Genomic DNA, 11,648 nt, shown 5'->3' with positions numbered 1-11,648 from the left:
AATCTGTTATGGTCAGTCAACCCCAAAAAGTACAAGAAAGTGAAAATTAATCTCTGGGGGTCCACGGCTTAGGGCCCAGGCCTAATGGCTGCCTCCCCTCCAGGCAGTGTAGTTATTACAGCAGCAAGGAGATCAGAAAGTTCTTTATCGGTGCTGCTGGCTGTGCTCTTCCTCTGGAGGAGGCCTCTCGCCGGCCATCGGGGGTTGGACTTAGGGTGGCGATGACTCGTCAGACCTTGGGTGTGGATGCCCCGTTGGCCCTCTGTGGTGAGGTGCCTCTGGGATGGGTTGTGCCTCATCAGACTTCCATGGTGGGGGACGAGGTGCCTCGTTGGACCCTCAGTGGGGGCTGTTGCTGGAAGACAAGAGGGCAGTCGTGCTCAGATACTGGTCATGCAGTGCAGGACATTTAAAGGCTAAGACAGAGGGGGCATCTCTTACATTGGCTGGAAGATCGTTCCACAGCTTCGGGGCCCTATAACTGAATGCTCGACCACCTGTGGTTTTCTTGTGTATTTTAGGGAGCACTAAGTAACCGGCTTCCTGGGATCTCAGTGGCCGACCTGGAGTGTATTCGATAAGGAGATCTTTTAGGTAGGGAGGTGCCAGTCCCTTTAGTGCTTTAAATGTTATTAAGAGAACTTTAAAGTCTATCCTGTAGCGCACGGGCAGCCAGTGAAGAGAAGCCAATACTGGAGTGATGTGTTCATGTGTTTCTGTTTCAGTTAGGATTCCTGCAGCAGCATTTTGGACTGAAGTGCAGAAATAGCTGTTTGTGCTGCCTGACAGAATGGCATTACAGTAATCCAATCTAGATGTAACAAATGCGTGAATCAATTTCTCACTGTCCTGTAACGAGAGGAATTGTCTTAGTCTAGCACTGTTTCTGAGCTGGAGGAAGGAAGATCTCGACACATTGTGAATGTGTGATTCAAAAGATTATGATCACAGATGACACCCAGGTTTTGTGCCATCTCCTTAGGGGAGAAATTAAAGTTATCATTACTCAGTTTTGTCAGTGCATGATGAACAGTTCGATTTTTGTCTCCTAAAATTAGGACTTCTGTTTTGTCAGAATTAAGCAAAAGAAAATGTATTGTCATCCATGTTTTAATCTCAGACTGACAGCAGATTAGTTTATCTAAATCTATGGTGTTAGGATTTACTGACAGATATAATTGTGTGTCGTCTGCGTAACTGTGAAAGTTAGTGTCACGGGCGGGGCGTGATTGGTCATTAGTGTTAATTGATCACTTTTATTTTTGAGCAAATTGAGGACCAAAAAACACTGGCCAAAATGGTTTAATAGAGGTATGCAAAAAATATCAAGAGAAAGAAAATGTTGTATATAGCGCATACAAAAGGGATGGTGACAAAACAAAATACATAGAATATGTTGAGCTGCAAAGAGATCTTAAGAAAGGGATCAGGAAAGCAAAGAGGGAAATAGAAAGAAAGAAAGCTCTTGGAGCTAAAACTAATGCAAAGAGCTTTTTTCAATATTACAACAGCAAGCGGTCAATAAAGGAGGAAGTGAAACAGATAAAGGGCAAAAATGGAGGTCTATTGGAAAATGAACAAGATGTGGCAAATGTTCTAAATGAGTATTTCACAAAGGTTTTTACAAAAGGAAAAACAGATGACATTCCACAGGTTGACAATCAGTCCAGTCAAACCCTAAGAGAGATCAGGATAAATGAGGAGGAGGTACTAAAGGGACTAGCAGAATTAAAAACAAACAAATCACCTGGGCCAGATGGGATATTTCCAACAGTACTTAAAGAAATGAGGGAAATTATTTATAGGCCGCTAACTCAAATATTCCAAATGACACTTAGAACAGGGGATGTGCCAACTGACTGGAAGACAGCAAATGTCATACCAATCCACAAGAAAGGGGACAAAACTGAGCCAGGAAATTACAGACCAATCAGTCTCAACTGCATCACCTGTAAAATGTTGGAGAAAATGATTAGACAGAAAATAAAGGAGCATCTTAATGAAAACCATATTCTTGGAGATAGTCAACATGGGTTTAGACGAGGCAGATCATGTCTTACTAATTTATTAGAGTTTTTTGAACGTGCAACTGCAGCTGTAGATCACGTGAAAGCATATGATATGATATACTTAGATTTCCAAAAAGCTTTTGATAAGGTTCCACACCAAAGACTGATCCTCAAATTGGAAGCTGTAGGCATTCAGGGTAATGTAAGTAGATGGATTATGAACTGGTTGATGTCTAGGAAGCAGAGGGTGTCGATTAGAGGAGTCGCTTCTAACTGGAGTGAGGTTGTTAGTGGAGTTCCACAGGGATCAGTACTAGGGCCTGTGCTTTTTCTAATCTATATTAATGATCTGGACTCTGGGATAGTTAGCAAACTTGTCAAATTTGCAGATGATACTAAAATAGGCGGCTTAGCAGATACAGTCTTGGCAGCACAGGCTATTCAGAGGGACTTCGATAATATTCAGTTGTGGGCCGACACCTGGCAGATGAAATTCAATGTGGACAAGTGCAAGGTAATACATGCAGGTAACAAAAATGTCCACTATAATTACACTATGGGAGGAATAGAACTAGATGAAGTAACGCATGAGAAAGACCTAGGAGTCTACGTGGACTCCTCACTTTCTCCATCCAAACAGTGTGGGGAAGCAAAAAAAAAGGCAAACACAATGCTAGGGTATATTGTCAAAAGTGTAGAATTGAGAACAAGGGCAGTGATGTTCAGACTGTACAATGCACTAGTTAGAGCTCATCTGGATACTGTGGACAGTTCTGGGCTCCACACTTCAAGAAAGATATCGCTGCTCTAGAGGCAGTTCAGAGGAGAGCAACCAGACTTATTCCAGGTCTGAAGGGAAAGTCCTACTGAGAGACTGAGGAACTGAACCTTTTCACCCTGGAACAGAGACTACGTGGGGACTTGATCCAAGTCTTCAAAATCATGAAAGGCATCGACCACATCAAACCAGAGGAGCTTTTCCAGATCAGCAGGGACACACGCACCCGGGGACACAAATGGAAATTGGGCTTCAAGACATTCAAAACGGAAAACAGGAGACAGTTCATCACACAGAGAGGCGTCACAATCTGGAATAAACTACCCAGCGATGTGGTAGAAGCTGAAAGTTTGGGAACATTTAAAAATAGACTGGATAGGATCCTTGATCACTTGGATATTAACGAGCACGATGGGTCGAATGGCCTTCTCTCGTTTGTAAACTTTCTTATGTTCTTATGTTCTATTTATTTATTTATTGTCACTCCTTTCACTTAATTATTGTTTTGTGCGCTGTGTTCATTATTCACGATTGTTTTATTTATGAAATATGTTCTTTTTACTTCCTTATTGTTTCTATTCCTATGGTTAATTTGGTATTTGGGTTGATTATTGGTTTAATTGATTAATCGCTTTTGTTACCAAGCGCAAGCTGCCGGACTACATTCACACATGGACTAACCTGCACGCTTCTCATTGGTCGCTTTTACCTGTGACGACGGACATTGGATTGCTGGAGATGACAGCACATGCTACGGAGCGTTAAGTACCCGGTTGTATTTATTTAGAAGGGAATAATTGGAAAAGGGAAGCCACACGCCGTGGAGGTTGAAATTTCTTTATTAAGACTTTGTTGATCTCCTCTGCCGGTTTGCTTTGTGGAGGGGCACAATCTGAGACTTGCTAATACTTGTTCCTACCTGCAGTTGTTGGGGTCCCAGTTGGCCGACGGGGTTCCAACCCAGCTGCAGAGAGACTTGTGTTTCCTCCGAGAGGAAGGGGGATTCTTCCGTGTGGTGTCGCCTATTGTGAACAGAAGAGACTGTAAAACCCTGTCGTTGCTTTCTGTATTTTATATTGGGAACTTGGATTTAATTTATTCTATTTAGTCTTTTTCTTTTCTTTGTTATTCTGGGTAGGGTTTTTAGTGTTTTGTGCCCATTTTATTAAAGGCATTTTAATATAGGCTTTAGAATTGCATGCATGCCAAATTCCTAAGGTTCTGTGGTAGTACAGTCTTCATGCCCTGTTCTAGCTAAATAGAATTGTTACTTTTTGTGAACTTCCTCCGTGTGGTGGTGTTCTGGGGTCCGGTCGAGCCTGCCCAGGGAGAGAACTGACGGGGGTGAACGAAGTCCTCTCTCGTCAAACAAAAGAGGTGGCGTGAGCGTGTCGCCCCTACGCCCCCCATAGGCGGTGACATTAATATTATGTTGTCGAATGATCTCGCCTAAAGGGCGCATGTACAATGAAAAAAGTATAGGTCCGAGGATTGAGCCCTGTGGGACTCCGTACTTAACCTCAGTTAAATTTGAGTGGTTCTCGTTAATCTGTACATATTGGAGTCTGTTTGACAGATATGATTTAAACCATGACAGCACATTGCGAGATAGGCCAATACGGTTTTCTAAGCGGTGTAACAAGATTTTGTGGTCGACTGTGTCAAAAGCTGCACTTAAGTCTAATAAAATAATAACACTTGGCGTGCCCTACATCGGAGGACTGAAACACGTCATTCAATACTTTTAACAGGGCCGTTTCTGTACTATGGCCGGAACGGAAGCCTGATTGAAGTTCGTCATAAAGATGATTATCGGTTGAAAAAGCTTGCAGTTGGTTTGCAACTACTTTCTCTAGAACCTTAGAAAGGAAGGGAAGGTTTGAGAGGTCGATAGTGTTTAAGTTGGTTTGGGTCGGCACTGGATTTCTTAAGAAGTGGTTTTATTACAGCTATTTTAAATGAATCAGGAACAGATGCTGAGGATAAAGAGACATTCATAATATTGTGTATTCTGTGAATAATTAATGGCAGAAATTGTTTTAGCAGTTTAGTGGGTATAGGGTCTAGTGCGGAGATTGTAGTTTTCATTTTAGTAATTAAGGAGACCAATTCCTGGTGATTTACTGCGTTAAACGAGTCCAAGGTAGGCAGGGGCTGTGAAGGACTGCATGTGTCGGCTATAGTATCTGTGTATGTTTCCTGTTCTATCTGCTTTCTAATGCCGTTAACTTTGCTATTGAAATGATCCATGAAGTCACTACAGGTGAAATTGGGGGGGATAACCTCTGAAGGCTTTACCTGCTGGTTAGTAAGTGTCGCTATTGTATTAAAAAGAAAACGTGGGTTATTCTTATGTGTCTCTATTAAATTGGAGTAGTAGGCAGACCTAGCAGAGGACAGGGCTGCTTGTGTCTTATTATACTGTCATTCCATGCCATGTGGAAGACCTCTAGTTTTGTTTCTCTCCATTTACACTCACATCTACGGCATTCTGTTTTAAATGAGCGAGTGACTCATTAAACCATGGTGAGTGTTTTGTTGGTTTAATTTGTCGTGTCCTTAATGGGGCTACTGTATCTAAAGCTGTGCTTATTGTATTGTTGAAATTATTTAATAATTCATCTGCAGATCCTGATTTGATAAAGCTAGCATTTGGCAACAGAGTAGTGAATTTATGAATAGCAGTGGGATTTAGGCAGCGAGTTTCTATGTTCCTCTCCTGTGTGTCTGATTCTACTCCAGGCAGCTCAAATGTAATAAGGCAGTGGTCGGAAATCGTCTGGTTTTGGGGTGATATTATTAGGTTGTGAATCTCTACCCCACGGGTAATAACTAGATCTAGTGTGTGAAGCCTACAGACTCCAATAGGGACAAGAAACTAACACTGAGGGGGTCGTCTTTAATGTCAATATGTATGTTAAAGTCCCCCAAAATGAGTTTATCATGGTGTATGGCTAAGTCAGATAAGAGATTGCTAAATTTGGTAAAAAAAAAGGAATAGGGGCTGGTGGCCTATAAACGGCTATTAGCTGAAGAGGTGGATTAAGCCTAAATTCTACCTGGTGAATTTCAAAGGATGTGAAGCTGTCTAATGGCTTAGTAGAGGCGCAGGTCTGTGCTGTAGATGGTGGCCAGAAGAGACCAACCCTTGACGCCACCTCTCCTCTGAACTACCACCCTGTCTCCCTACTTCCCTTCCTCTCAAAGACTCTCGAGCGGTCAGTCCACCGTCATCTCCCTGCTTTCTGTCCCAACACTCACTCCTTGATCCTCTGCAATCCGGCTTCCGCACAGTCCTCATCCTCCTTGACCTCTCCGCAGCATTTGACACCATTAATCACTCCATCCTCCTCTCCTGCCTTACTGACCTTGGGATCTCTGGGACTGCTCTCACCTGGTTCTCCTCCTACCTCAGTGACCGGTCCTACCAAGTGACATGGCGAGGCTCCTCATCCACCCCCCAACCTCTCCTCACAGGCGTACCCCAAGGCTCCGTCTTGGGCCCACTCCTGTTCTCTCTCTACACTCCCTCCCTGGGCCCCCTCATCGCTTCCCATGGTTTCTCCTACCACTTCTATGTTGATGATGCCCAGATCTTCCTGTCTTTCCCTCTTCTGACCCTCTCATCCCCTCTCGCATCTCTTCCTGCTTGTCTGCTATTTCCGCCTTCTTCCACTAAAACTCTAGGAGTGACCCTCGACCCTGCACTCTCCTACACCCAGCACATCACTACGCTGACACGCACCTGTAGATTCTTCCTGAGCAACATACGCCGGATCCGTCCCTTCCTCACCAACTACTCAACTCAGCTACTCGTCCAGTCACTGGTCCTCTCCCGCCTGGACTACTGCAACTCCCTCCTGGCCGGCCTGCCTGCATCCACTACCCGCCGCTCCAGCTCATCCAGAACTCTGCGGCTCGTCTGCAGCCCTACAGACGGTGTGCTTTAGGGACTAGATCTTAATTCATTAACAGTGAGTAACGGGTCAATTTCAGAGATGTAGCCCTTGTGCAGGCTATAATTGAAGTATCCTAATTGTTTTCACATATTTAGATAGATAGTTAGATATTGTACATGTCTCAATCATATTACAAATAAAAGAAGATGTCCGTAAGACAAAATAGAGAACATATGACAAGAATACTGTGCTGTCAATTGACTCTGTCGGCAACACACTGCCAACAACCCTCCTGGCTCTGTTGGCCGCAACGGTGTTAAATTTAGCCGCTAACCTTTCTTTAAACTGCTCATATCCTGACATTATCACCGTGCATTCTCCGGGGGAAATATGGAGCACAGCCATGATGCACAAACTCAGCCTGTGCTGCCAGGTGCGCACAAGCTCCAGTTTAGCACCGATAAATCACCGTTCAACACCAGTTTAGACAATCAGGCAACCCTAACTTTCCTTGATAACCCCAAGTTAAATCTGAGTAGGTTAAACTCCCTTCATAGTACACCCTTCTGGCCAGGAACTTTGTTTGGTTTGTTTTCGTTGGTGTGTTTAACCTGTACATGTTGTTTACGCATTATTTCAGGAGCTCAGACGGTGAGCCCGAGTGGAAGGGCTGTATTGATCTTATGCCAGATCAGAATTACTGGGGCATGATTAGGGGAACGAGCTTGTGTTTGTGTTCAATACTTAATTCATTAATAGATTAGATGTAACAGGTGTAGCTTTACAGTATTTTCTGGTATGGAGAATTTATAAGAGTAATTCTGAGAAACGGGGTGAAAATGACTGATTGTTTATGGTGGTATGATTTTCAGTAGGGGGTTTAGGAACTATGTGATGGAATAGACCAGAAGGGGGGCAGTTTTCAGGAATATAAACTGGGGAAAAGCAGCCATGGGGAGAGTAGAGACTGGGAGCTGAAAACGGCAACTGCTTTTTGGTTTATTTATTTTTCCCTCTTGGAGTTAAATAAATACAACCTGTTTTTGCCTAACACTGTGGTTGAGTATGAACTTTCTTTAATCACGCTGGGAGTGTCCTGTCCATACAAGGCGTTGTATGACACAGGTGTACACACACACATATACACACACATTTACACACAAGCACACATATATATATATATATATATATATATATAGACACACAGGCACATGCACACACACACAGACTTATTGCCCTGATTCACAATTCTACTCATTTTCTCACACTCTAGCACTTAGTGAAGTTAGGGAAGTCAGGTGAAAAATTGTAGTCTGGAAATCAGCAGGTCCAAAGCTGTCGATGTCCAGAAGGCTGCTGAGGTTTCAGAGAAGCTGAGAGTCGGACCGGCCCTGTGTGGCACACAGCACAGATCCATCGCTCTCTCTGTCTTTAACAGTGCGGATTGGTCATTCTGATCAGTGTCAGTAAATGCCTGAACATATGTTGTATGAATATATGATTAAATACTCTTGACTACCTGCAAGCCCTCTTCTACTGAATCATTTGGGTCTGAAAGGAGTCCCTGTCTCTCGTGTGCGGTCTGGGTAGCAGCGGTCTGCCTCTTTCATTTGGGTGTAATAAACACAGGTTTCAATGTATAGAAATGAAACTAGGAAGATGCTCAACTCTGGGCTGTCTGGATGCTGCAGCTGCGCCCATGTTCTCCCGACACAGCGTCAAATGGGAAGATCAAAGAGTGGGGTCAGTGCTACAGACTGGGGACAGGGGGATATTGACACATCCCGAGACACAGGCCCTGCCAACGATCAATTATTTGCTGGGAATATTCTCAAAGGTTAAAACTCCTGATCTGATAAATATATTAACATTTGACGGAAAAAATAAATACAGTGGTTTTAAATAAATAGAACATTATCAGAGTACTTTGCTTAATAAACTCCTGGAAATTGACAAAACACATTGTCTGTTGACATTGGCTACGTGCTCGTTGGCCATGTTCATACAATCTGGGCAGTATCCCTCCGAGTTGTGCTGAGCTGGTCTGTTTAAGTAATCAGCCGGCTGGTTGTCTGGTGGGGGGGACTCAGTAGATTTGCAGACTTTAAACCGTTTTCAGTTTCAGGAGATTGTGTAATCTCAATTACATAACACAGTCACTTTTACGTTCACGTTTATTTTGTATTTGATATATTTTTTTGCTTCAATTTACTTTTGTATCTCTTTTATTTCACTGTCTTAATTTTCTTTAATTACTTTGTCACACTTTTGAATTTGGTTTGATTGCACTTGATTGAACTGGTGATTGAATGATCAGTAGAGCACTATGATTGGTGAAAAGACAACTGTCTCCCTCCCCCAAAACACACCAAGTAAGGTTTAAAAGGCAGGTGCTCCTCATTTTATATATATATATATATATATATATATATATACATACACATACACATACACATACACATACATACACACACACACACACACACACACACTCACCTAAAGGATTATTAGGAACACCATACTAATACTGTGTTTGACCCCCTTTTGCCTTCAGAACTGCCTTAATTCTACGTGGCATTGATTCAACAAGGTGCTGAAAGCATTCTTTAGAAATGTTGGCCCATATTGATAGGATAGCATCTTGCAGTTGATGGAGATTTGTGGGATGCACATCCAGGGCACGAAGCTCCCGTTCCACCACATCCCAAAGATGCTCTATTGGGTTGAGATCTGGTGACTGTGGGGGCCAGTTTAGTACAGTGAACTCATTGTCATGTTCAAGAAACCAATTTGAAATGATTGGACCTTTGTGACATGGTGCATTATCCTGCTGGAAGTAGCCATCAGAGGATGGGTACATGGTGGTCATAAAGGGATGGACATGGTCAGAAACAATGCTCAGGTAGGCCGTGGCATTTAAACGATGCCCAATTGGCACTAAGGGGCCTAAAGTGTGCCAAGAAAACATCCCCCACACCATTACACCACCACCACCAGCCTGCACAGTGGTAACAAGGCATGATGGATCCATGTTCTCATTCTGTTTACGCCAAATTCTGACTCTACCATCTGAATGTCTCAACAGAAATCGAGACTCATCAGACCAGGCAACATTTTTCCAGTCTTCAACTGTCCAATTTTGGTGAGCTTGTGCAAATTGTAGCCTCTTTTTCCTATTTGTAGTGGAGATGAGTGGTACCCGGTGGGCTCTTCTGCTGTTGTAGCCCATCCGCCTCAAGGTTGTACGTGTTGTGGCTTCACAAATGCTTTGCTGCATACCTCGGTTGTAACGAGTGCTTATTTCAGTCAAAGTTGCTCTTCTATCAGCTTGAATCAGTCGGCCCATTCTCCTCTGACCTCTAGCATCAACAAGGCATTTTCGCCCACAGGACTGCCGCATACTGGATGTTTTTCCCTTTTCACACCATTCTTTGTAAACCCTAGAAATGGTTGTGCGTGAAAATCCCAGTAACTGAGCAGATTGTGAAATACTCAGACTGGCCCGTCTGGCACCAACAACCATGCCACGCTCAAAATTGCTTAAATCACCTTTCTTTCCCATTCAGACATTCAGTTTGGAGTTCAGGAGATTGTCTTGACCAGGACCACACCCCTAAATGCATTGAAGCAACTGCCATGTGATTGGTTGGTTAGATAATTGCATTAATGAGAAATTGAAAAGGTGTTCCTAATAATCCTTTAGGTGAGTGTATATATATATAATAATCATTATTAGTAGTCTTTCTTTTCTACTTTTTTATTGTGATGTAGAAAAACCTCAAGATTATTATTCTCTGAAGAATGGTGCTTTGGGGTTTGTGTGTAGTAATTTGATTGGGCTTGTAATTTTGATTAACTGTGGTAAAAAGTAATAAAAACATGTTAATTATACTATGGTCAGTGTATATGTGTTTGTGTGCATAATGTACCATGCTAAACTACACTACACTTTATATTTTACAAAGTTTCCCCCCTATTTTTACCATGTTTTTACTATCAAAAAACTAAAAATAGAGACCGTAAATCGGGGCTGCAAACAACAGTTTTTATTTGCAGACAGCTTTCACAGGCACAACATTTGGTCTCTCTCCAAAGTACTTCCCTCCTGCAGGAACCAGCGCGCTCCTATACATCTCCCTGCCCCCATCACCGGCTCCCTCCAGTCAGGTGCCCCTACTGTTTGGTGGAGGGACTGCAGAGTGTTTGTGTCTGCCAGTTCTGTGTTGGGCGGGTGGGCAGATTGTTCAGGGGCTTAAATTTATTGAGTAGAAAATTATTGTAGCTTCTGGGATCCAGTTCCAGATCACTACAATATTTTTAAAATAATATAACATAATGTTTACAATGTTACCATGTTTTTACCATGCTGTTACCATGGTTTTAACATATTTTACTATGATTTCATCCCAATAAAACATGTGTAAAGAAAATACGCAGTGAAAGTAACACTTTGCCCCCTATCCGCTGCTTTCCAACCCCAAAGTTGAGGAACGACCTTCCCACTGAGGTCAGGACCCCACAGTCCCTGACCTTCCTGCCTGACTCTAGACACACTAGTTTGTACAGTATAAAAATCGTTATGTCTATGGAGAGTCCCCATAATGATAGCAAAACAAACATGTGTGTGAGTGTGTGTGCGTGTGCGTGTGCGTGTGTGTGTTTGTTTGTGTTGTGTATATGTGTGTGTGTGTGCGTGTGCATAGACATGAACAAACAGGTTATTAATAGCACACATTTAATGCAACAATGACAGCTTATAGGAGGAGTTTGTTTTCTTGATTGTATTAGTTGATTTATTATTGGGAATGTTTAAATAAATACATGCTCATGAAAACATCACATTTCAAGGGTTAGTACTTTCCACTGAACTGTGCTCCACAGCACTGTTCATTAACACCAAGGAACCCATACGTTTGAGACATTTTCCAATGAGCTGATTGTGGATTTGAAAGAGATACAGAT

This window comes from Amia ocellicauda, chromosome 2 (genome assembly GCF_036373705.1).
Source record: "Amia ocellicauda isolate fAmiCal2 chromosome 2, fAmiCal2.hap1, whole genome shotgun sequence".
NCBI classification, from domain to species: Eukaryota; Metazoa; Chordata; class Actinopteri; order Amiiformes; family Amiidae; genus Amia; species Amia ocellicauda.
This window is presented reverse-complemented; position numbering follows the sequence as displayed.